The sequence below is a fragment of the Cupressus sempervirens genome, chromosome 4 (assembly GCF_028749045.1).
Source record: "Cupressus sempervirens isolate cs-2001-9-10 chromosome 4, ASM2874904v1, whole genome shotgun sequence".
Taxonomy (NCBI): Eukaryota; Viridiplantae; Streptophyta; class Pinopsida; order Cupressales; family Cupressaceae; genus Cupressus; species Cupressus sempervirens.
The window spans coordinates 60,287,003-60,311,952 of record NC_143121.1 but is presented as its reverse complement, the minus strand read 5'-3'; the positions used below and the strand labels follow the sequence as shown (position 1 = coordinate 60,311,952).

The 24,950-nt window shown below is 35.6% G+C and overlaps 1 protein-coding gene across 2 annotated transcripts in view; it reads right to left on the bottom strand.

The window, feature by feature from the left end:
• The window catches only part of LOC149559938 (uncharacterized), a 402,360-nt gene that overhangs the window by 336,867 nt on the left and 40,543 nt on the right, over positions 1-24,950 (bottom strand). The window lies entirely within an intron of this gene.

The following is a 24,950-nucleotide window of genomic DNA, read 5'->3' as shown; positions in this document are numbered from 1 at the left end:
GGGTCATACTGCCAATGTTTGCAGGAGCAAGACTACAAATTAGAATCCTAAGAAGAAGTTGATGGGTCATTTCTATAAATGCAACAAATAAGGACATCAAGCACATGAATGCAAAACAAAGACCATAAGCACACAAATATTTGAAGGATATTGCTATAACTATCAAAAGTATGGACATAGAGCATATGAGTGTAGTTCCAAGCCTAAATAGTCATCAAACAAGCAGACAATGGTAAAGCACAATGGAAACTTTTATAATTGGGACTATAATACTAGGTATAATGTTCACTATTGCCAAGAATATGGACATGTTTCTAAAAATTGCATAAGAACACATTTCAGAAGTGACTACAATAGATGGTTTAGTCAAATTACATGTTTTAGATGTTTGAAAACTAGTCACATAAGAAGGAATTGTCCAACAAGGTCAAAGGCAACAAGTAGTAAGTTCAACAAAGGCAAAGGAAAGGTAGATGATGAAAATGTAAGAGATAAGATGAACAAGACATGGAAGAGAAAGGAAGATTGGAACATATCAAGTTCAGATTGGATCATTTCACCCAATGGGTCAAGTGATCACACTACCTTAAATTGAGCAATCAAGAGGTATGTGTGGGGCTTATATTTAAAAGACATACTATAAATCAGTTCCAAGGATTTAGTTCTAAAAATATTATATATGCATGAAGAAATATTCAAAGTGTTGTTACAAATCTAGAAGAAATCTTTAAGTTTTATCAGTTTTTATGTTATTCCTGAGCATGAAAATTTTCACTAAGGTTTTCGAGAGAAATGTTAGTTGGTGTCAAGCTATCAAAGATGATAGTGTTCACTAAGCTCATAGTGGTTTTTGAGTATAAAGGAAGCTTAGTGGAAGCCAAGTGAGTTGAGATTTCTATTGAATCTGAGCTTATAGTTGTGTAAGAATTGAGCATTAAATGTAAGGTTTTAAGGTCTATTTGATCAATTTCTACTCATTTGACATCATTAAAATTTGAAGAAGAGCATAAAGAGATAAAAGAGAATTGAATAGATCATTCCAAGAATTTACAAATAGGATTCAATAGTTTCTTAACATCATCTCAGTAGATTTACATAGGCATTTATAATGTGCCAAGCTACGCAGTTTGAATTTTTGCAAACCCTAGGTTTTCATAATGGCATCTAGTTCTTCAAATCCTAAGGCTAAAGAGGGAAAGGAAGTTTTGAATGACAATTGATACTTGAAATGAGATTAAAAAACCAAAATTTAGAGTTATTCTTGATATTGCTTACAAGCAAGATCCATCTACTGTGTTATCGATGCTACCACCACAAGTTTTAATGATTGAAGATGTGAGATGTTATTGCACATGAAAGGTGGGTAGCATAGGTGACATGGAAATTAGAGGAGAAACCTATGGGAACCTATGTGAAAATGGAGTATTGAGAAATGAATTCAAAACTGTAGAGACAAAAGGGTTAACCTATGCCCTATGTTTCCCCGATATTCTCAAAATAGAATGGATAAAGATAGTCCTGAGTAGAATTTATGATAATTAAAATGGACCAATGAAAATAAAAAAGAAAATTGTACATAGAGTAACAAGGTATCCAACCCCATACCAACCTAAAACCATGAGGAGTGAAGCAAAAGAAGTTATTGAGAGGAATGCAGGGGCAGTGTGGAACAAATGAGGAATGACAATTGACACTATCTCAAATCCCCTAATTGCTTTTATAGTGAGGATAATAGAAAAAAAATTCTATCAATCTAGCTTGCTCAAAAATGTACCTTTTACTTCTATTGACATGGGATACAAATAGTGGAAAAGGATCATACATATGACCTTGTTGAGTTGTAGATGCATCAATTGATAGAATATTTGGGAGCAATAAGGAAGACCAAGAGTGTACAAAGAAAATTTGGTTCAATTCTTGTATGTATAGAATAAATTACCTACTTTTGGTAAAGTTTCATGGAAAAAATATATCTATTGCAATGCAAATAGGTGAATTTATTGAGCAACTTAGAGAAAACTTTGAGTCTACAATGACTAGCTACTTTGAAGATTTCAAACAATCAATGAAGAAAAGATAGAGGATGCTTATGACACTAGTTGAGAAACATTTCAATGATTGTTTTTTCCTATTTGACACTGATTTTACATATTTTCAAGTTATTGTTCCAAGGGTATGGTGGCTAAGGCAACTAGGCTATGAGATCAATGTGGCTAAAGCCTCTGCAGTAATTATAACATTACTTGTAGAAGATGTAGATGTTAAGGCTACTACCTTTTGGAATTATGATGTGGCTAAATCTAAGATAAAAATGGATTTAAAGACTACCTCAATTATAAGAAAGAAAAACAATATTTTCAAGAAGCTTAAGGAGAAATTTGGTGAAGGAGCAAAAGAAGAAGAAGATGATGATGATGAAGATGTTCATGCTCAAGCACCACTAGCCTTAACCCAAGTTCATGGTGAAGACCAAGTAAAAGAGGTATAAATTGAAGAAGGTGTTGAGGTAGAAGAAGCTAGTGAAGCACTTATAGCCATTAAGAAGAAGAGAAAAGCTAAGACTCCAGCAGTGAGAAAGCAAAAGAAGGTTGCAAAACCTAAGCCTACAGTTCCTACCACTAGAGTAAGCACAAGAGCTATTACTAAAAAGTTGTGTATACTTAAGTTATTTATAAGTTATGTATTGATTTCATGTCAAACAAGTAATGCATGCCAAGAACAACATGTTAGATAGTGCATGCTGAGTGATTCAAGTGTTGAGTAACTAGTAGGTGTTGAGTCACTCAAGTGTTGAGTAGATAGTATGTGCCGACTTATTCAGATATCAAGTGATCAATAGATACCAAGCCATTCAAAGGCCAAGTTATAACATTGAAGTTGTAGTTGATGCCTAGCATCAATGACTTCAAATGCTGAGCTATACAGTTTTGTTATAGTTGTTTGTAATGACACAAACTACTATGTAAACCATTTTTGACCCAACTTAAGGATTTTTTTGTGATTGTAGATGATAAGAATGAACCTTAATTGTGAATTCCTATGCATTGCATGCATCCAATCAAAAAAATGGAAGGATTAAGTGACAGTATGGTTGAATCACAATTATTGATTCATACCTAAACCCTAAGTCACCTAGGTCTTCTTAAGGAGGACAAACCCTAAAATTTTTAATGAATGTAAAAGGAGAAAGGAGAGAAGTGTTGAGTTGTCATTTTTCATGATGCTTAACAAAAGGAATCCTTTCAAACTCCAAGGTTTCAGGCAATCTTGCAACCTTCTAGAATCTTCTCAATGAAAGATAAATGTGAGTGTTCATAAGGAGGCCTTTGTTGGTTCTAACCAATTTCAGATAAGATGTTGAATATGCTTGCTATCTCAAAAGAATAACCACAAAAAAAGAATTTTTTTTTTGTACTTTTTTGTTTATAATGAATTGAAAATTAAATTCCTAATGGAAATGAGCCACAAAAACAACATGCCTATGAGTTAAGCTTTTGAAAAGATTGGGAGGTGACCAATGAAAATAGGACCTTAATTCCACTGATGCAATCATTGATGAGAACTCAGTAACTAAAAGATGTTTTACTTTTTATCAAATTGCAAGGCCAAGGGAAAGTGTACTCATGCGAGACAAAAAGCTATGCAGGAACAATATGGTGATCCCTTCTCCAACTAAGTATGTTAGTGAAATTTGTAAACATGTGGAAAACACCAAAACTAAAAGATCACATAATTCAAATAATACAATAAAACTATTGCCTCAATTACACTCCATGAACATACATTCACAAAATATAACACACTCAACAAGAATAAATACACTCCAAATGAGAGCACCAATAGCATATATTATTACATCAAAATAATGGCCTAGAATACATATTTAATTCCTCAATTTATGGGAAATATTTTCCTCAATTTGTGTTGAGAGTAAGAGATCTCTTCATGCAAATATATGCTTCTAACTAATAAAAAAAATCTATTTATGTACAAACTGACTCTCTAACTTGTGCAAAGTTGGATTCCACCATTGTTTATATCATTTAATGGGTACATGAGCCTTTACATGTCTTAAAATAAAGAAATCATGATAAAATAAGAAGAATAAAGCCATTAGATGATGTAGGAGTCTTTGGAGATGCCAAAAATAGAAGCTCAATCTTCTCTAGATGTTTGTAGGGGGTAAATTGTCATCAAAGTGTCTTTCCAATGCATGGAAACTAAATTTGGATCTGGAAGTTAAATATTAATGCACCTTTGACTTCTTCTAAAACTTTTGGCACACCTTTAGAGAAGTTCACCTTGCTCACATTGCACATCTTCGGAGAAGTGCACCTTGGAAGATAGGTCCAAAAAATGCAAAATTTTACCAAGTGTCAAAATTGAAACTCTAACTTTTAGGCTTTGTTCCCCTTCATACCAGAGCTATTTCTAGGTATTTTTTCTTAAATTTTTATAATCTCCATTACTTGGGTTGCATCTAGAGAATCTAAATCATCATATTTATCCTTTACTTTGTGTCGATAGTTGCCCACCTCTATGCAAGACTCTCCAAAATCTCCCAATTTCACATCTAATTCTAGTAATGCCTATTCAATCTTAAATGCTTGTCTAATATCTTCATCAATGGAAGCTTCTTCAAATGTCTTCCAAAAATTTTCAACAACTACTTGCATAGTCTTGAGTCTATCCCTTGAATCATCTTCAAAAATGTCCAAGCAAGCATTGCTATAATGTCTCTCTCCCTCCAAAATCTACTATTGGGCTTGATCCTTGAGCTTATGAATATTTGTATGTAATTTTTCCATTACTTTATTACCATCCAAAATCTTCTCTATCTAATCATCTATCTTATCTAAATCATTTGTAGTATATACATCCATCACCATCTAATACCTCTAACCCTTTATTGATAGTAACACTTGTAGGCCTTTACCCTAGGTATATATCTCATCCATCAACCCAAAATCCTAGTTCATATAGCAACCATCTTGTCTACATTATCCTACATGTGGTGTAGCAGTTTAAGATTTCCTTGTATGATCTACACAACTTTCTCTTCAAAAATTTCTCACCATTGCTGACAAGCCTTCAAGAATGGATCTAATTATACAGTCTCCTCAGTATTTTTAGGATCCAATGGACCAAATATTTCATTCAAATAACCTCTTAGGATTTCATTTTTCTTCTAGAGGTTTAACAATTCAGACTCATCCTATTCTAAGTGCCTAAACACTTCTTTGATTCCCATAGTGACCATTTATTTGGTAGTATCCATAGCAGGTTTTCCAAGCAAGACCTCTTTGATTTGATAATCTTTTGGGGTTAACTCCTCACTATCTACATGTAGAGGAGGGATAACAACATGGGAAAAGAAGTCTTGATTTTGATTACTCATAATGAAGGCCAATTTTTGTGTATCACCAATGGGAGGCTTAGGTTTCTTGAGAGCTTCAATTAATTCTCTCATTCCCTCTTCCTTGGTACAATACATCTACCTTTTGTCTCTAATCATCACCTTTTTTCTCACCCATCTCAAAGTATCCTCCACCAGAGATTTATCCTTAGATGAAGAGGTAGCTAGTACTAGTAAGCCTTTTCCCTTATCACTCCTCTCTAGAGTCTTCTCTTTTTGTGAGAGATCCACATCAGGCATCTTTGTGTTTATTTTGTCCATAGTCCTCACCTCTATATCTTGGGAAGTCTATTGAAGCTCCTCCTATATTTCCCCTCCTCTAATACTTCATTAGTAGTTCTTTGTTGTGGCTCTTCTTCTTGTTCAACTTACACCTATTCTTTATTAACTAGAGGGAGAAGAGTGACTAAACCTTTATCCACACAAGATAAATCTTGATTTGGTGATGGTAAATCAATTAAAGGTCCTTGTGGCTGAGGTAGCAATTGAATAGACAATCCTCTTGTTGAGGTTGATTTATTAGTATATCCCTTATGTAATCTCCTACAAGTTCAATGCCTACTAGCATGAAATCAAAATCTGACATCTTAAAGACATCAGCCTCTTGGTCCTCTTACTCATCAATCCATTTTTTTAATTCATCCTTCAAAGTTGTAACTAAATAGGTTGTGTAGGAATAGATGGTGATGTTATAGTGGAGCTCCTTCTCTATTCTAACTTAGTAGCCCTAGCAAGATGAGTCCTTTGACTCAATGGAAGGTTATCCTCTTCATCTTCATCATCATGTTCTTCTTCTTTCAAAATAACTTATGGGACTAACGAAAAAGGAATAACCTTTCTTATCACCTTTTGTCTCCTTGTCCTTTTAACCAAGGTTTTCATCTTTCTTTTCTTGGGAGCTTATGGAGAGGCTTCTTCCTCTTGGGTAGATGGAGACACTTCCTATTCTTTTTCTTTAGCTTGTTGCCCATGTTCTAGCAGTGGCACTAGTAGATTATCTTGCATCTGAATGACTTATGTGGCTTGGATCTTAGGTGCTTGAGTAGCCTCCTCTTCAGGCTCATTTTTCTAAGGGGAAGCTCTTTTCCTTTTATTTTTACCCTTCTATGCCCTAAAGTATCGAGTTTCTTTATCAAGCTAATGCATTTTTTATGGTCTTATTGGAGACTGAGTTGTGAATGTTGGCACTGTCACCTTCACTCCTCTACCTTTCACTAGTGTGGAATCAGATCTAGCTTGAATGGTCTCTTAATCCATTCCTTAGTTAATTAGATGATATGCCTCACTCTATGATTGATATCTGCATTTTCTTCTCTATCAATCTCTACATTCATGATAGGCCAATCATATAGCATATCTTAGTTGTATAAGGGATCTAAGTCCTCTTCAGTATCTTGTTGCACAATCTTTAATTAGACCTTCATTTCCAAGGCACTTCCTACCAAATATAGAGTCATCCTATAATAATCACTTATCCAAATCTCGTAGTCATCTACTACATTCATCCAATGATCCTCTATGGAATCTTTGTGTTTGAACTATTTTTCTACCAAGTATTGAACTTTGTTAATGTTATCAAAATAGGGACAAGGGGAATTATAATCCTCCAAGGGATACTAGTCCCATTCTTACTCAAAAGTCATGATATCTTGCTTTTATTTAACACCAAATGGAACTATAGTGATGGGCCATACCCAGGTATTTTTATGCTACTTCCTTACTCTTTCATATGCAGATGAGAGATGTCATTCAATCTCTAGCAATACGATTCCATCACATGGATACCTCAGGAGTTTCATTGGATTTACAATTGTACCTATTTCCTTCAAATAAGTGAATTTCTTAAATTGGATGTAGTTGTACCAATTTCTATAATTTTTTTTGTTGCCTCTTCTGACATCCTTTTCACATAATATCCTTCAATGAACCAAATGATTGCAAAAATGAAGGCATCATTCACTATTCTATATTCCTTTCTATGATCTAAAAGTTTTTCCTCACTAGTTGGGGGTATACCACATTAGGCCATGTGTCAACATCTTACAAGTTTCCCCTTTTAAACAACCTTGGGTAATCTATGGCTCTTGTTGCTAATAGATACACCAAGTAAGATGTCATATAGAACCTTTGATCACTTTTGATCACCACTAGTTGTTCATCTAAATTCTCACTACAAATTGAGGCCCAGTTAATTGCCATCTTTTTCATTCATATGGTTTCAATGAAGTGTACCATCCATATGTTTAAGTGTCCCACTACTAGTAATCCCATGATTGTGTTCAAGAGTACTATGGAATGTCTAATATCATCTTTCATATAACCTCTTGTCATATCCACTTTCCCTATTTTTCACCCAAGAGGAGTCCTATCAATGAGATACAAGCATTGAATGATTTTTTTGGTGTCTAGTTCATGCTCTCTATACCACCTTTCTACTTGATGGTATGTCAACCTAATTTATTGATCTTCCCTTGGAAGATGGAAAACTTTCTCTACATTCTTGGGCCTTAGATCCAAAATGATCTCTCCAATTATGCTTTTTACCACCCTTTCCTTCGAAACATAATTCTCTGCCAATGCCATGATCAACTTAGAAGATTGTACTAAAATAGGGTGTGAAGCTATGTTTACTAACCCCAATCTAATGAGTGCAAAAATAATTGGGGGCCTCTCATTTGGTTTGTTGCATAGGACTAGGAATGTATTCTAGTCAATATGGCCTAGCTCAGTGTCTTAGATCTCTAAATATGCATCCTAGAAGTGTGACTTTGATGGAACACCTTGAAATTTGAAGACCAATAGTTTTAAAGCCATCTTTGCAGTAAGGGAGGATGAGGAAGAATCCATTTTATCTACCCAAAAAAGAAATCCTATTAGTTTGAAAAGTGGAAAAAAAAATTTAAATAAACCCTAATTACCAAAAATTATGACCAAGAAACTGCAAATCCTATCACAACACTTAAAAAACAATTTTCTAACTCTAATGGACAAAAATTGGCAAACCTTGCTCACCTTGAGAATGTACTAGGCATGCCATTCCTAAGAAAAAAACCTCAACAGTAAGGTTGCACACATACCACACCTTGTAGGGTATGCTAGGTGTGCACCCTTATAGTGCAAAGAAAACTTTTATGTTTATTTTGCATAGGGGGATGTTCCACCTTTGTAAAGGTATGCATGTGCACACCTTTGTAAAGGTATGCATGTGCACACCTTTGTAAAGGTATGCATGTGTACACCTTTGATAGGTGTGCACATGTGCACCTTAATCTTAGGTGAAGTTATGCTTAGGTTTTTTAGTTTTATTATTAAGTATTTTAGGGAGAAGGTGTGCACCTCTTTCCTTTTAATTTTTTTGTGTAAGTCCTAAAATCATAGGGATGGCAGACATTCAAAGTTGTAGAAGTGCATTGTTGATTCACTTTGAGGAGAAAAGTGCATGAAGGGGAAGGGGGATCTTGGGCTTTTATAGGCCTAGGATGGAGTGCATCTCTTGGAGGTATGCACTTGGGCATATATGCAAGTGCACACTTCAAATAGGAACATGCTCTATATTAGTGTGACTAGCACACTAGCACACTTTTAGGGGTATGTTAGGTGTGCTAGGTGGGCTAGTGCACCCCTTTCCTTGCAAAAATCAATTTGTAATCAAAAAAATCCCTGATTCCAAGATTTGGGTTTCTCTGGCAAAAGACTAAGCTAGGTTTAGATACTAGATAGAACCCTAGAAAATAAATAGACCCTAGACTAGGGATCTAAAAAAGAAAAAAGAAAAATTATACTAGGGGGTCCCCATTTCTAGGAAAAATAGTGTGTGTGTGTTGTGAAACCACAACAAGAAGTTTGCATGCACAAACAAAACATTCATGGTGACTAAGGATTTTTTATTTGAGATACATTACAAAATTAGTTACAAGATAATAGAGGAAAGGAATCAAAAGATAGTAGAGATACATCTTATCAGAAAGGATCAAGTACACATCAAAAAATAGGTGATTTAATGCATGATCAGATCCACACTCTAGTAGAAACCTTTGAGATCTCAACTTGTACTCACAAGCCACCAAGCAACCTCCATGTTTCTAAACTGCAACCACTAGCTCTTCTCCAACTTTATCCAAGATCTAAGTGTAAACTGCCTCACATTTGGCACTTTGTCTACACACTCACAACTCCACCATAATCCTACTATAAACTACCTCACATTCGGCGCTCTATCCACAGACTTAGGAAAAATCACTCTTCACTTCCTCTTTTTCTTTCACACCTTGAAGCCTTCCAAGCTTTCCAAGCTTCACCTTCCACAACTTTTACCTTTCCAAGCTTTCCTTCCAAAGCTTCTACTTCCTGAGCTTCTCCTTCTCGAGCTTCTTCTTCTCGAGCTTCCACTTCTCAAGCTTGAGTAGAAATGCTCATATGCTTTGCTTAAATATGCACATACCACCCAATGCATGACTTATCCACAACCTTCTAGAATTCCACCTACACAATATCCACAACCTTCTACAACTTCCATAACCTTCTACAATATCCACAACTTTCTAGAATTCTTCCCACACACCTCGATAAATGGAATGACAACTATTTATTTTATATTTTTTCTACATTCATCCTCACACTTGCACCTGGTATGGAGTAAACTCCTCCTTTGTCCTAGTTCAATCTCACCACTTAGTAGGACCCTTTCATTTACTAAAGTCTCTCCTCTTTCTGCATCTTGATCCACATGAGCAACCCTAGCTTGACAATCAACTCTCCTATCTGTTCTTTCTTGTCCACGTCCTCTACCTCTTTCTCTCTAATTTCCAAAGTCTTGATCATGGGAGTGACTAAAACCCTTGTTCCTCTGGTTCCTGCTAGTACCCACATCTTCATTTTTCTTTTGGGTTTCATTTCGGCCTCTAGATGACCTACCACTATCTCTTCCTCCTTGACCACGCCCTCTTTGTCTCCCTTCAAACCTCTTATTTAGCTTCTCTTCAATTCATAGGGAAAACTGGTATGCCTCTTCAATGCTGGTCATTCTTACCAGACTTAATTCCTCCTAGATGCTAGGTCACAACCCACTGATATAATGAGCAACCTTCTCCTTATTTCCTTCTGCATAGGTGGTGTAAATAGAAAAATAATAAAAATAGTTATTATTTCATTAATCGAGGTGTGTAGGTGGAAACTTAGAAGTTTGTGGAAAGTTCCTTGAATCATGCATTTAATATTTGTTGTGATCCATAAAGGAAAAGTAATTTTCTAATTGGGCCACATGGTGGTGCTTAGTTGTATTTAGGTGGAAATTCTAGAAGGTTGTGGATATTGTAGAAGGTTGTGAAAATTCTAGAATGTTGTGTATAAGAGCACCTGATGGTGACATAACCCAAGTATAGAATGGACACAATAGGAAAGGAAAAATTGTATTAACTATGTAAATATGCTATTACATTCAGTACAGAGAAAATAGACTTCAAAACATGCCCTAAGGGCTTAAAATAGTATAAGTCTGGAGATAATTTCTCCTTTTAGTACCTCCTCTCAAATTCCACTCCGAACTACCTTTTACAATGCCAAAAATATTCTTAAATAGACCTCGAAGGGTTAAGGATTAGGAATACATTCTAGAAAGTGCTAGTAGGCATCCACTGACCAAATAGAAGGTTCTAGAAGTCACATTAGAAGTCGGCAAAAATTTAGAAGACTCTAGAAATGGTAACCGAACCTCTGGGAGGCATAACTTTTGAACTGTAACTCCGATTGACAAACCGTTTACATTTCTAGAAAGCTCTCGAAGTGCTCTATATGCCTATGGATAACTTTTCTCATCCCCCAATGTTTGGCCCTGTTCGAGGTCATTTGATGCCCCTAACTAATTTTGAAGCATTCTTAGAAGGTCTCCAGAAACCAAAAAACTCCAATAACTTTAAAACCATGGGGCCTTTTGACCTGATTCTTTTTTTGGAATGCTCTAAATTATAATTACAATCATCCAACCAATTTATACCTTCTAGTTCACCAAAATGATGGCTCAATTACATACTCCTATTTTTTCAACATTTACACATATCCCAAGGTGATTAAACACTCTAACCCAGAACACTAAAAGAGGAACTGTGAGAGTTGGAACCTTTATTTGACCCAAATGGGTATCTAGAAATGAAAACACATGAAACAAAAACTAAGTCTAAGTACATTTTTTTGGGTGACACAAGATTTCCCTTATGCCTCTGGATGCTCCTGCATCAGACACCCAGGGTAGATTGAAAAGTGACCCTGTCACTTTATGAATGGTAGAGGAAATCCCAAATGGGAAACCTCAATTGCTGAAATCCAAGTTGAGTCCTCTATCAGCCATCCTTTCCACTTGACCAGATACTCTTCATACTGCCTATTTTTGGGACTTCTACCCACACGACTATCCAGAATCTCCTCTATCTCCTCATTCTTAGAAGTAGGAATTGGACATGGCTCTAACATCAGCTCCTCATCTGCACCATCATCATGATACTCTGTTAAGTCTGCAATGTTAAAAATAGGAGAAATGTGAATTTCATCTAGCAACTCCACCTCATATGCATTTCTTGAGTCATGTTTCTTCAGAATTTTGCAGGGACCAAATTTCTTCATTTTCAGCTTGTTGTAAGTATTGGCTAGAAATCTTTCTTTTCATAAGTGTACCATGACTAGATCCCCTACTTGGAATTCCTTATGTCTTCTCCTTTGATCAGCCCTACCTTTACACTCTTGATTCATCTAGGTAATGTGTGCCTTAACCTCCTCATGTAGATGCTTGATATGTTCAGCAAATTCTTCAGCTTCAACACTTTTCCTCTCCCCTTGCTCTATCTTCCTCAACTCTGGTGCAGTCCTTGGGCTACTTCCATATACAATTTGGAATGGTGATCTACTAGTACTCCTATCTATAGAGTTATTGTAAGAAAACTCTTCTTGTGGTAGAATCAAATCCCACCCCTTGGGTTTATCCCCATCTAAACATCTCAGCAAATTGCCCAAACTTCTATTTACCACTTTTGTTTGGTCGTCAGTCTGCGGTAAGATTTTTTCCTCTACGGAGCTCCTCCTACAATGCTTGTACCTACCTTTTGAGTGCTCTAACCTCCTCAGGATTAATAACTCTAGCCCTTCCACCACGCTCTCTTCGTGGAGGCATCTTCTTAACTCAAATCAATCTCATAATCAATAGGAATGAACTGCTTCTTCAATTTTTCCACCATATGATCCCACCTTGTGATCTTCTCCTTTCCTCTTCTATTTCTTTCCAATTGAACCTCTTGCCACCAGATTTTGGCATGTCCTTTTAGTTTGGCCTTTGCAAACTTAACCTTATCTAGATCCTTGATATCCTCATACTCAAAGTACTCTTCCATTTCATTGATCCAATTGATCAACTCATCTGGAAGAGTACTTTGAGTATGAGGATATCAGGGATCCAGATACCACACAGTCCTGGTGCAAACTACCTCACAGTCGGCGCTCTATCTACACACTCAAGAAAACCTGGATTTAAGACAAAGGAAGGTCTTTATGAGTGGTTAGTCATGCCCTTTGGATTGACGAACTCCCCAAGCACCTTCATGTGACTTATGAATGAGGTACTTAAGAATCTCCTGGGAAAATTTGTTATTGTCTATTTGGATGATATTTTAATTTTCAGCAAGACTTTGGAAGAACATTTATTGCATATTTTTAGTGTCCTTGAAAGGTTAAGGGAAGAGAAACCATTAATTAATCTAAAGAAGTGTATCTTTGCAAAAAGGGAGTTAGTCTACTTGAGGTTGGTTATATCACTTAAAGGTCTCAAAATGGATCCTGAGAAGGTAAAAGCCATCTTGGAATAGCCTACTCCAAGGACTGCTACTGAGGTAAGATCATTTCATGGTCTAGTTAGTTTTTATAAGAAGTTCATTAAGAATTTTAGTGGCATATGTGCACCCCTGACTGACACAATAAAAGGGGATAGAAAAGAGTTCAAATGGACTGTGGCAGCTCCGAGAAGTTTTGAATTGCTGAAGAAGAAGGTAACAGAACAACCTGTGTTGGCACTTCCAAATTTTAGAAAGGTGTTCTAGGTGGATTGTGATGCTAGTGGTAGTGCTATTGGAGCTGTATTAAGCCAAGAAGGTAAGCCTATTGCATATTTTAGTGAAAAATTGAATGATGCAAAAAAGAAGTATTCTATTTATGATCAAGAGTTCTATGCAATAGTTCAAGCCTTAAATAAATGGAAGCATTATTTATTGCCAAAGGAATTTGTTTTGTATACTGATCATTAGGCATTACAATACTTAAATAGCCAAGGTAAATTGAATCAAAGACATATGAAGTGGGTAGAGTTCTTGCAAAGCTATACATTTGTGTTGAAGCATAGAAGTGGAAAATCTAATAGGGTTGCAGATGCATTAAGTAGGAGACAGTTGTTGCTTACAGTAATGCAGGTTGAAGTAGTTGGGTTTGATGAACTCAAAAATTTTTACCCTGAGTATCCTAATTTTGTTGAAGTGTGGAAAGCTTGTAAAGAGCCTATTGCTGTAGATAGAACTAAGTGGTTAGACTATCTGATTCAGGACGGTATGTTATTTAAGGGTAGTCAATTATGCATTCCAAGGAATTCCATGAGGGAAAATCTGATTAAGGAGAAACACAGTGGAGGGATGGCAGGACATTTTGGCTGAGATAAGACCATTTCCATTCTTAGAGAACATTATTTTTGGCCTAATATTTCACAGGATGTGAAGAAGTTTGTATAGAGTTGTCAAATTTGTCAAGTTGCCAAGGGATTTAGTCACAGTACTGGACTATATCAGCCATTGCATGTTCCATCAAAGCCATGGGAGGACATAAGTATGGATTTTTTTCTTGGATTTCTGAGGACACAAAGGGGTTATGACTCAATATTTGTGGTGGTTGATAGGTTCTCCAAAATGGCACATTTCATTCCATGCCACAAAACTCATGATGTTGTCCATATTGCAGACTTGTTTTTCAGAGAGGTGGTAAGACTACATGGTCTCCCAAGGAGTATAGTTTTTGATAGAGATACTAAATTTTTAGGGTATTTCTAGAGAACATTGTGGAAAAAGTTGACAATAGACTTGAAATTCAGTTCCACACATCACCCGCAGACTGATGGCCAAACAAAAGTCGTAAACAAAAGTTTGGGCAATTTGTTGAGATGATTAGTTGGGGATAAACATAAGGGGTGAGATTTGATTCTACCACAAGAAGAGTTTACTTACAATAACTCTATAAATAGGAGTACTGGTAGATCACCATTCCAAATTTTATATGGAAGTAGCACAAGGACTGCACCAGAGTTGAGGAAGATAGAGCAAGGGGAGAAGACAAGTGTTGAAGCTGAAAAATTTGCTGAGCATATCAAGCATCTACATGAGGAGGTTCAAGCACACATTACCAAGATAAATCAAGAGTATAAAGCTAAGGCTGATCAAAGGAGAAGACATAAGGAATTTCAAGTAGGGGATCTAGTCTTGGTACACTTACAAAAAGAAAGATTTCCAGCCGGTACTTACAACAAGCTAAAAATGAAGAAATTTGGTCCCTGCAAAATTCTGAAGAAACATGACTCAAGAAATTCATATGAGGTGGAGTTGCCAGAGGGAATTCACATTTCTCCTATCTTCAACATTGCAAACTTTATAGAGCATCATGATGATGGTGTAGATGAGGAGCTGATGTTAGAGCCATGTTCAATTCTTACTTCTAAGAAGGAGGAAATAGAGGAGATTCTGGACAGTCGTGTGGGTAGGAGTACCAGAAATAAGCAATATGAAGAGTATTTGGTCAAGTGGAAAGGACGGTCGATAGAAGACTCAACTTGGATTTCAATACCTAAGGTTTCCCATTTGGGATTTCCTCTACCATTCATAAAGTGACAAGGTCACTTTTCAATCTACCCTAGGTGTCTAATGCAGGAGCATCCAGAGGCATAAGGGCAATCTTGTTTCACCCAAAAAAATGTACTTAGACTTAGTTTTTATTTCATGTGTTTTCATTTCTGGATACCCATTTGGGTCAAATAAAGGTTCCAACTCTCATAGTTTCACTATTAGTTTTTTGGGTTAGAGTTTTTAATCACCTTGGGATACATGTAAATGTCAAAAAAATAGGAGTATCTAATTGAGACATCATTTTGGTGAACTAGAAGTTATAAATTGGCCAGATGATTTTAATTATAATTTAGAGCATTCTAGAAAAAGAATTAGGTCAAAAGGCCCCACAGTTTGAAAGTTATTGCAGTTTTTCAGTTTTTGGAGACCTTCTAAGAATGCTTCAAAGTTTGGTTAGGGGCATTAAATGACCTCAAATAGGGATAAACAATGGGGGATGAGTGAATTTGTCCATACGGCTATAGAGTGCTTCAAGAGCTTTCTAGAAATATAAACGATTTGTCAATTGGAGCTACGATTTAAAAGTTATGCCTCTTGGAAGTTCGATTACCATTACTAATAGTGGAACTATGAGAGTTGAAACCTTTATTTGACCCAAATGGGTATCTAGAAATGAAAACACATGAAACAAAAACTAAGTCTAAGTAAATGAAAGGATCCTACTAGGTGGTGAGATTGAACCAGGACAAAGGAAGAATCTATTCCGTACTAGGTGCAAGTGTGAGGATAAATGTTGTGATGTGATCATTGATGGTGGTAGCACTGATAACTTGGTATCAGATGAGATGGTCTCTAAGTTGAAGCTCGAGAGGAAGAAACATCCCCAGACCTATCGGATTGCTTGGGTGGAAGATGATCATAAGGTGCTGGTAAGTGAACAATGTTTAGTGAAATTCAAAATTGGGAGTTACCATGATGAAGTTCTCTATGATGTTATTCCAATGGATGTTTGACATCTATTGTTGGGAAGATCGTGGCAGTTTGATAGGCATGTAGTACATGATGGTCATGCAAACACATACTCTCTAACAAACGATGGAGTTCGCCACAAACTAAAGCCCATGAAAAAGGAAGGTGAAAAGGTATGTAGCAATGCTAGGATTTGTCTTGTTGATGGAAGGAATTTTTTAGATGACATGAAACATCAACGTATGTGCTATGCTTTGATCCCTAGGAAAGATAAAGAAGGTAGTAGTGAAATACCACTTGAAGTTTCAAATTTACTAGATGAGTTTGGAGATATCATCTCTAATAATGTTCCAAAAGGATTGCTGCTGGTAAGGCAAATCAGTCACCAGATAGATTTAATTTTAGGAGCTAGTTTGCCTAACAAGGCTGCTCATAAGATGAATCCTATTGAAACTAAAGAGCTAAATAGATAGGTTTAGGAGCTATTGAGGAAGGGCTTGATTCAGGAGAGTCTGAGTCCATGTGTAGTACCTTTAGTATTGGCACCAAAGAAGGATGAAGAGTGGAGGATGTGTACAAAATCTCGAGCTATAAATAAGATAACCATCAAGTATCGGTTTCCTTTGCCAAGAATGGATGATCTTATGGACTGCTTGAGTGGAGCTCAGTACTTCACAAAGATAGATCTCAAGAGTGGTTATCATCATATATAGATATGAGAAGGAGATGAGTGGAAAATAGCCTTTAAGACCAAGGAGGGTCTTTATGAGTGGTTAGTCATGCCCTTTGGATTGACGAACGCCCCAATGCAGCTTATGAATGAGGTACTTAAGAAGTTCTTGAGAAAAAAATTTATTGTCTATTTGGATGATATTTTAATTTTCAGCAAAACTTTGGAAGAACATTTATTGCATATTTGTAGTGTCCTTGAAAGGTTAAGGGAAGAGAAACTATTAATTCATTTGAAGAAGTGTATCTTTGCAAAAAGGGAGTTGGTCTACTTGGGGTTTGTTATATCACCTAAAGGTCTCAAAATGGATCCAGAGAAGGTAAACACCATCTTGGAATGGCCTACTCCTAAGACTGCTATTGAGGTATGATCATTTCATGGTTTGGTTAGTTTTTACAAGAAGTTCATTAAGAATTTCAGTGGCATATGTGCACCCCTAACTGACACAATAATAGGGGATAGAAAAGAATTCAAATGGACTATGATAGCTGCAAGAAGTTTTGAATTACTGAAGAAGAAGGTAACAGAACAACCTGTGTTGGCACTTCTAAATTTTAGAAAGGTGTTCTAGGTGGATTGTGATGCCAATGGTAGTGCTATTGGAACTGTATTAAGCCAAGAAGGTAAGCCTATTGCATATTTTAGTGAAAAATTAAATGATGCAAAGAAGAAGTATTATGTTTATGATCAAGAGTTATATGCAATAGTTCAGGCCTTAAAGAAATGGCGGCATTATTTATTTCCAAAAGTAGTTTTTTTGTATACTAATAATCAGGCATTACAATACTTAAATAGCCAAGGTAAATTGAATTAGAGACATATGAAGTGGGTAGAGTTCTTGCAGAGCTATACATTTGTGTTGAAGCATAGAAGTGAAAAATCTAACAGGGTTGTAGATGCATTAAGTAGGAGACAGTTGTTGCTTACAATAATGTAGGTTGAAGTAGTTGGGTTTGATGAACTTAAAAATCTATACCCTAAGGATCCTAATTTTGCTGAAGTCTTGAAAGCTTGTAAAGAGCCTGTTGCTATAGATAGAACTAAGTGGTTAGACTATCTAATTCAGGATGGTATGTTGCAGTTCGGAGTGGAGTTTGAGAGGAGGTACTAAAAGGAGAAATTATCTAAAAAAAATTTGTGAATATGGATTCACAAAATGAAGTAGCCACTGTTGACATTTTTTTTTCTTCCTCCAGCACATAGCTGGAACAAGTATCTGGTGCCGATATATTTCCTTCTTTCTTCTTTTCCAACAGTTAGCTAGAACAAGTGTTTGCTACTGAAATCTCTCTTCTGCAATGAACTCTATCCAAGTATAACTCTCATCCTCATCCAAGCTTGTTGAATTAATCACACATGTAATAAACCCAGCAACACCATACTAATCTTTCGTTGCATGCCATACATCACAAACAAGATCCTCATGCAAACCATCATCAATATCTTTTAAACTCATCTCAAATTCAACATCATATAATTCATAGAAATTTACCTCTTTGACATATTCATCTTTGCTTGCCTCTTTCATGTTGTCAACAATGCATGTAACTACTCCACTTTCTTGATGCTAGTGGTAGTGCTATTGGAGTTGTATTAAGCCAAGAAGGTAAGCCTATTGCATATTTTAGTGAAAAATTGAATGATGCAAAAAAGAAGTATTATGTTTATGATTAAGAGTTCTATGCAATAGTTTAGGCCTTAAAGAAATGGAGGCATTATTTATTTCCAAAGGAATTTGTTTTGTATACTGATTATCAGGCATTACAATACTTAAATAGCCAAGGTAAATTGAATCAGAGACATATGAACTGGGTAGAGTTCTTGCAGAGCTATACATTTGTGTTGAAGCATAGAAGTGGAAAATCTAACAAGGTTGCAGATGCATTAAGTAGGAGATAGTTGTTGCTTACAATAATGTAGGTTGAAGTAGTTGGGTTTGATAAAATCAACAATTTGTACCCTAAGGATCCTGATTTTTCTGAAGTGTGAAAAGCTTGTAAAGAGCCTGTTGCTGTAGATAGAACTAGTACCTCCTCTCAAACTCCACTCCGAACTACCTTTTACAATGCCAGAAATGTTCTTAAACAGACCTTGAAGGGTTAAGGATTAGGAATACATTCTAGAAAGTGCTAGTAGGCATCCATCAACCAAATAGAAGGTTCTAGAAGTCGCATTAGAAGTCGGCACAAATTTAGAAGAATTCAGAAACGGTAACCGAACTTTCAGGAGGCATAACTTTTGAACCGAAGCTCTGATTGACAAACTGTTTACAGTTCTAAAAATCTCTTGAAGCACTCTATAGCCCTATGGAAAGCTTTTCTCATCCCCTATTTTTTGGCCCCATTTGAGTTTATTTAATACCCCTAACCTGACTTTGAAGCATTCTTAGAAGGTCTCCAGAAATCAAAAAATTGCAATAACTTTCAAACCATGGGGCCTTTTGACCTTATTCTTTTTTTGGAATGCTCTAAATTATAATTACAATCATCTGGCCAATTTATAACTTCTAGTTCACCAAAATGATGTCTCAATTACATACTCCTATTTTTTTGGCATTTACACATATCCCAAGGTGATTAAAAACTCTAACCCAAAACACTAATAGTGGAATTGTGAGAGTTGGAACCTTTATTTGACCCGAATGGGTATCTAGAAATGAAAACACATGAAATAGAAACTAAGTCTAAGTACATTTTTTTGGGTGACATAGGATTGCCCTTATACCTCTGGATGCTCCTGCATCAGACACCCAGGGTAGATTGAAAAGTGACCCTGTCACTTTATGAATGGTAGAAGAAATCCCAAATGGGAAACCTCAGCTGCTAAAATCCAAGTTGAGTCCTCTATCGATCGTCCTTTCCACTTGACCAGATACTCTTCATACTGCCTATTTCTGGTACTCCTACCCACACGACTGTCCAGAATCTCCTCTATCTCCTCCTTCTTAGAAGTAGGAATTGGACATGGCTCTAACATCAGCTCCTCATCTACACCATCATCATGATACTTTGTTAAGTCTGCAATGTTGAAAATAGGAGAAACATGAATTCCATTTGGCAACTCCGCCTCATATGCATTTCCTGAGTCATGTTTCTTCAGAATTTTGCAGGGACCATTTTTCTTCATTTTCAGCTTGTTGTAAGTACCGGCTAGAAATCTTTCTTTTCATAAGTGTACCATAACTAGATCCCCTACTTGAAATTCCTTATGTCTTCTCCTTTGATCAGCCCCAGATTTATACTTTTGATTCATCTTAGTAATGTGTGCCTGAACCTCCTCATGCAAGTACTGCACATGGACTCAGGCACTCTCGAATCAAGCCCTTCCTCAACATCAAAGCATGGTATCAAAGCGTTTCTACATCAGTGGTATCAAAACATACCTACATCAGTGGTATTAGAGCCTAGTTCCTGAGTGTGCGGACAGATCGTCAAACGTGAGGCAGTTTGCACCAGGACCTTGAGTTGGGTGAAGTTTGTCAAGAAGTTCTTGATTGTGTAGATAGATCGCTGATTGTGAGGCAGTTTGCACAAAGTTCTTGTGTTGCACTAGATTTTTCTTCTAAAGACTTGATTATGGAGAAGAGAAAGAAGAAGATGACTTTTGTGATTGGATGGATTTTGAGGATTCCTTGACTAGAGAAAATTAGGGCAAGAAATCAAGAGGCATTGATAGTTGATTTGCAAAAGCAAGTGAATGAATTAGAAGCTGAGTTGCGAAAACAAAGAGCATGTCACCAGAAAATATATGTTGATAATTATTTAGATGCAGAAAAGAAAGAAGATCTAGTGGAGTATTAGACATGTGGTACAAAAGAAGAGCAAGAGGATGCAAAGGAAATTATTTGTGAACCTAAAGTTGAAGAAGATGAAAGAGATGAGGAAGAGCATGAAGATGACAAGATTTATGAACCTAAAATAGATCAAGCTCATTTGAAGATCACAACAATGGAGGAAAAATATAGTGCCTTAGTTAAAAATCAAGCAATTGAAGTAGTTACATGCATTGTTGACGACATGAAAGAGGCAAGCAAAGATGACTATGTCAAAGAGGTAAATTTCTATTAATTATATGTTGCTGAATTTGAGATGAGTTTAAAAGATATTAATGATTGTTTGCATGAGGATCTTTTTAGTCATGTGTGGCATGCAAAGAAAGATTGGTATGGTGTTGTTGGGTTTATTACAGGTGTGATTAATTCAACAAGATTGAATGGGGATGAGATTTATACTTTGATAGAGTTCATTGCAAAGGAGAAATTTCAGCAACAAACACTTGTTCTAACTAGGTGTTGGAAAAGAAGAAAGAAGGAAATATATCGGCACCAGATACTTGTTCCAGCTATGTGTTGGAGGAAGGGAAAAAAAAAATGTCAACAGTGGCTACTTCATTTTGTGAATCCATATTCACAGAATTTTTCCTACCATGGGAGTCGGATGCAAGAGCATCATGCATTAGAAAAAAATTGTGAAAGATTTGCATGTTGGTTTTCTTGTCCCTGTTGAGGTGGAAGCCTTTAGTGAAGATGGAGATGGTTGTATATCTTTCTTTTGGCATCAAAGTGTGGGATACACTTTTCTATCTACTTGGGGAGCGATGCAAGAGCATCTTGCATGGGAAAATTATTATTATTATTATTATTATTTTGAAAGAAGAAAAAAAAAGAGAAAAAATAAATAAATAAATAAATTTAAAAAAAAATAAAAAAATAAAAATTTGGAGGAGAGAGAAAGTGACGAAAATAGAAAGAAAATAATAAAAAATTGAAAAATAGTAAAAAAGGAGAAAAGAAGAATAAAAAGAGGAATTTCTATTTTCGAGGTACATGGGTGGCATAAAAAGGAAAATAGTTGTCATTCCATTAATCAAGGTGTGTAGGTGGCAATTTAGAAGTTTGTGGAAAGTTCCTTAAATCATGTATTTAATATTTGTTGGGTGCTTAGTTGTATTTGGGTGGGAATTTAATATTTATTTAAAGGTAGTTGCATTTACCTTTTATCCCACATTGGTTGTGTTTGTAATGTCTTGGGTTAGAAGTGCCTATTTAAGCAAGGCTTATTATCATTTGTAATCAAGTTGGAAAAATAGAAGCTCTTCAAGTGTAATCTCTTGTAGTGAATCTCTTCTAATGTAATCTCTTGTAAGAAAGCTTGAGAAGTAGAAGCTTGGGAAGTAGAAGTCTTAAGAAGAAGCTCTTTTGTTGTAAGCTCTTCTAACTAGAAGTCCTTAGTGAGGAAGCTCTCTTATATTGTAAGAGTTTGGATTTTTTTCCATGTGGAGAATATTGTAATGAATTTCAAGTATTAATGGATGCTTTATGAAGCATTTTTGTCATCTCTCTATCTCCATCTTGTTGTGATTTTGGTTGTGAGTTTGCAAGGGTGGTATGGCCCTTCATCATGATTTGACATCAAGCAATAGAGTGGTAACTAAAGGATCATTGTTGAGACATTCTAACAGGTGAATCAATTAAATCTCTTAATAGAGTAATATTGATAAGCTATTGTAAATCCATTAACAGGGTGCTTACTTCATTATAAGTTAAAGTCCTTTTACCAAACATAGTTCTCACAAGTTATTTGAATCCTTGTACAAGGTGAGATCTAGCAATCTTGTAAGCCTTTAACAAGGTAGACCTTTCATAGGGTAGTTCATGCTTCCTGGTCAAAACATTGTAACCTTCATTAGATAGACTTTATTACTATAGTAGTGAATATTTTTGGGTGTCATCCCCACCCTAGTTTTACCTTTTCCTTGGAGGGTTTTTGGGTAACCAAATATCTTGTGTCATACATGTGTTGAATGTTTTACTTTCATTCTATGGATGTATATGCTTAATTTGGTATTTCAATTTTTTAATTGAATTATGAGATGGATGTGATGTGAATTATTTTATGGTTAAAAGTTTGAAACAGTGATTAACACTACCCCCCCCCCCCCCCCCGCCTCCTACCCCCCACCCATGAACCCCCCCACCCCCCTCAACCTTCAAAGTTTACTTTTTATGTTGTATTTCCAACAAAAATCAGCCTATACCCAAAAGAAGAACATAGAACTACCTATTTCATACTTGCAGGTTGCAATCTACCAAGTACAAAAATAAGATCATTCTTAGATTATATAATAGGTAAGAAATTTGATTCAATAAATTCCTTCTCCTATCTTTTGTTATGTGCACTCATTCTTATCCCCATTCTTGACATTTATACTCATTTGTAGATTATATTTCCTTTTTAGATATCATTTATGAGTCCTTTTAGGGAAAGGAAGACTATAACCCAAAACCCCACATTACATAAAGATCATGAGTTGACACCCTATCTTGTGCTAGTTGGATTTACTTTATTACACATATTTCCATGAATATAACATACACTTTTGAGTTATCTATCATTGCATTTCTCACCATTCTCTATGTTATAGGATATACCATAGAAGATTTTTTTATACCCCTTGTACATGAAAATTATATACTCTATGATCATGGTACAATTGATATCTTGTACTGATCACTAGATATTTTGGATGCTCTAATTAGAAAAATACATTTGAACATAGTTCTCACTCTAATCAGAAGACACCATCTCAAAATTCATCTTCTATTTATCTTAACCATGTTGGCACTAGTGCATGCATGACCCTCATTGATTTGGTATAGTAAGGCATCATTCTTTGAGACACAACTAATTTGTATTTATTTATTGTAGAAATATCATCCTCTTTTGTAGAGTTACATACTATAGATATCTAGATGATTATTTTTGGGAAATTAATTTCATCTTTGTTTATGGAACCAACAATATTGGACTATCCCATAGTCACCACCCATAGAGCTTGTCCTACATAGTTTTGTGTATAATTTATATATAATCACCTTCTACATTGCATGGGTATAGACTAGATTGGTTTTAAAAATCAACATCCTTCATGAACATATTCATATTTTTCCATAGAGGCACAAACTAGTTGGAATTGTAGTCTTGTGTGTTAACAACTTCTTCTAACTTTAGTGTATTTGTTTCTTCCTAAGTGAAATCATTTATGACATTGATAGTACATATTGATCTATGTATTTAGGTAAACATCATTGGTAGAGGAGCTCATTCCTCATGGAGGGATTAATATCCTTATTTTCTCTCTCTTTTGGGGTCATTCACCATACTATTATGACCATGGGGGATTCACTTAGTGAATATAATTGGCATACTAAAGAGTACCCCTATTTGTTTTAAATATTGCCCCACACTCTTTTTTTATTAGTGAATATAATTGGCATACTAAAGAGTACCCCTATTTGTTTTAAATATTGCCCCACACTCTTTTTTTATTACCCCCACCCAATATCTCACACACTTGTTTTCTTCTATAAGCCCCCTTAATCTTTGATCCCCACCCCCTACCCTCTAATATAAGAAATATATTGCCCTAGTTTTTTTCCTCACACAAACCCCCCCACCCACCCACCCACTCCCCCTCACCCAAATGAATGCAAATGGTAGTGTATTACCCAAACAATTAAGCCCCCCTAATTCTTATTATAGTTATAATTAGAAAGGTATATTTATTTCCCATGTTTTATTTCTTTCACTAGTACATTTATTTTATTTTATTCATTTTGGAAAGGATTTTTTTTCTATGTCATTTTCTCCTTTTCTCTAGTTGATTGATATTTTATTTCTTTATATGTATGTACCTAATTAGCCCTTGTTGTCAATTTACATTCATACTTGCATTCAAACATTCATCATTAGCTCTTTGTTTTATCCCTAAGTTAATATTAAGGGGACAAGGGGTTTGGGTAAATAGGACAATCACATAATTTAGCTATCTATTTCATTATTTACTTTAAATAAATTTAGATGTGCCTTTTCCCTTTATTATATTAGTCATTTTGTATTTTTTTTTAGTACTTAATCTCTTGAGATGGCTAGTAGGAGTTTAATGTATAATATCCTATGTTCTCATTTTGTTAATATAA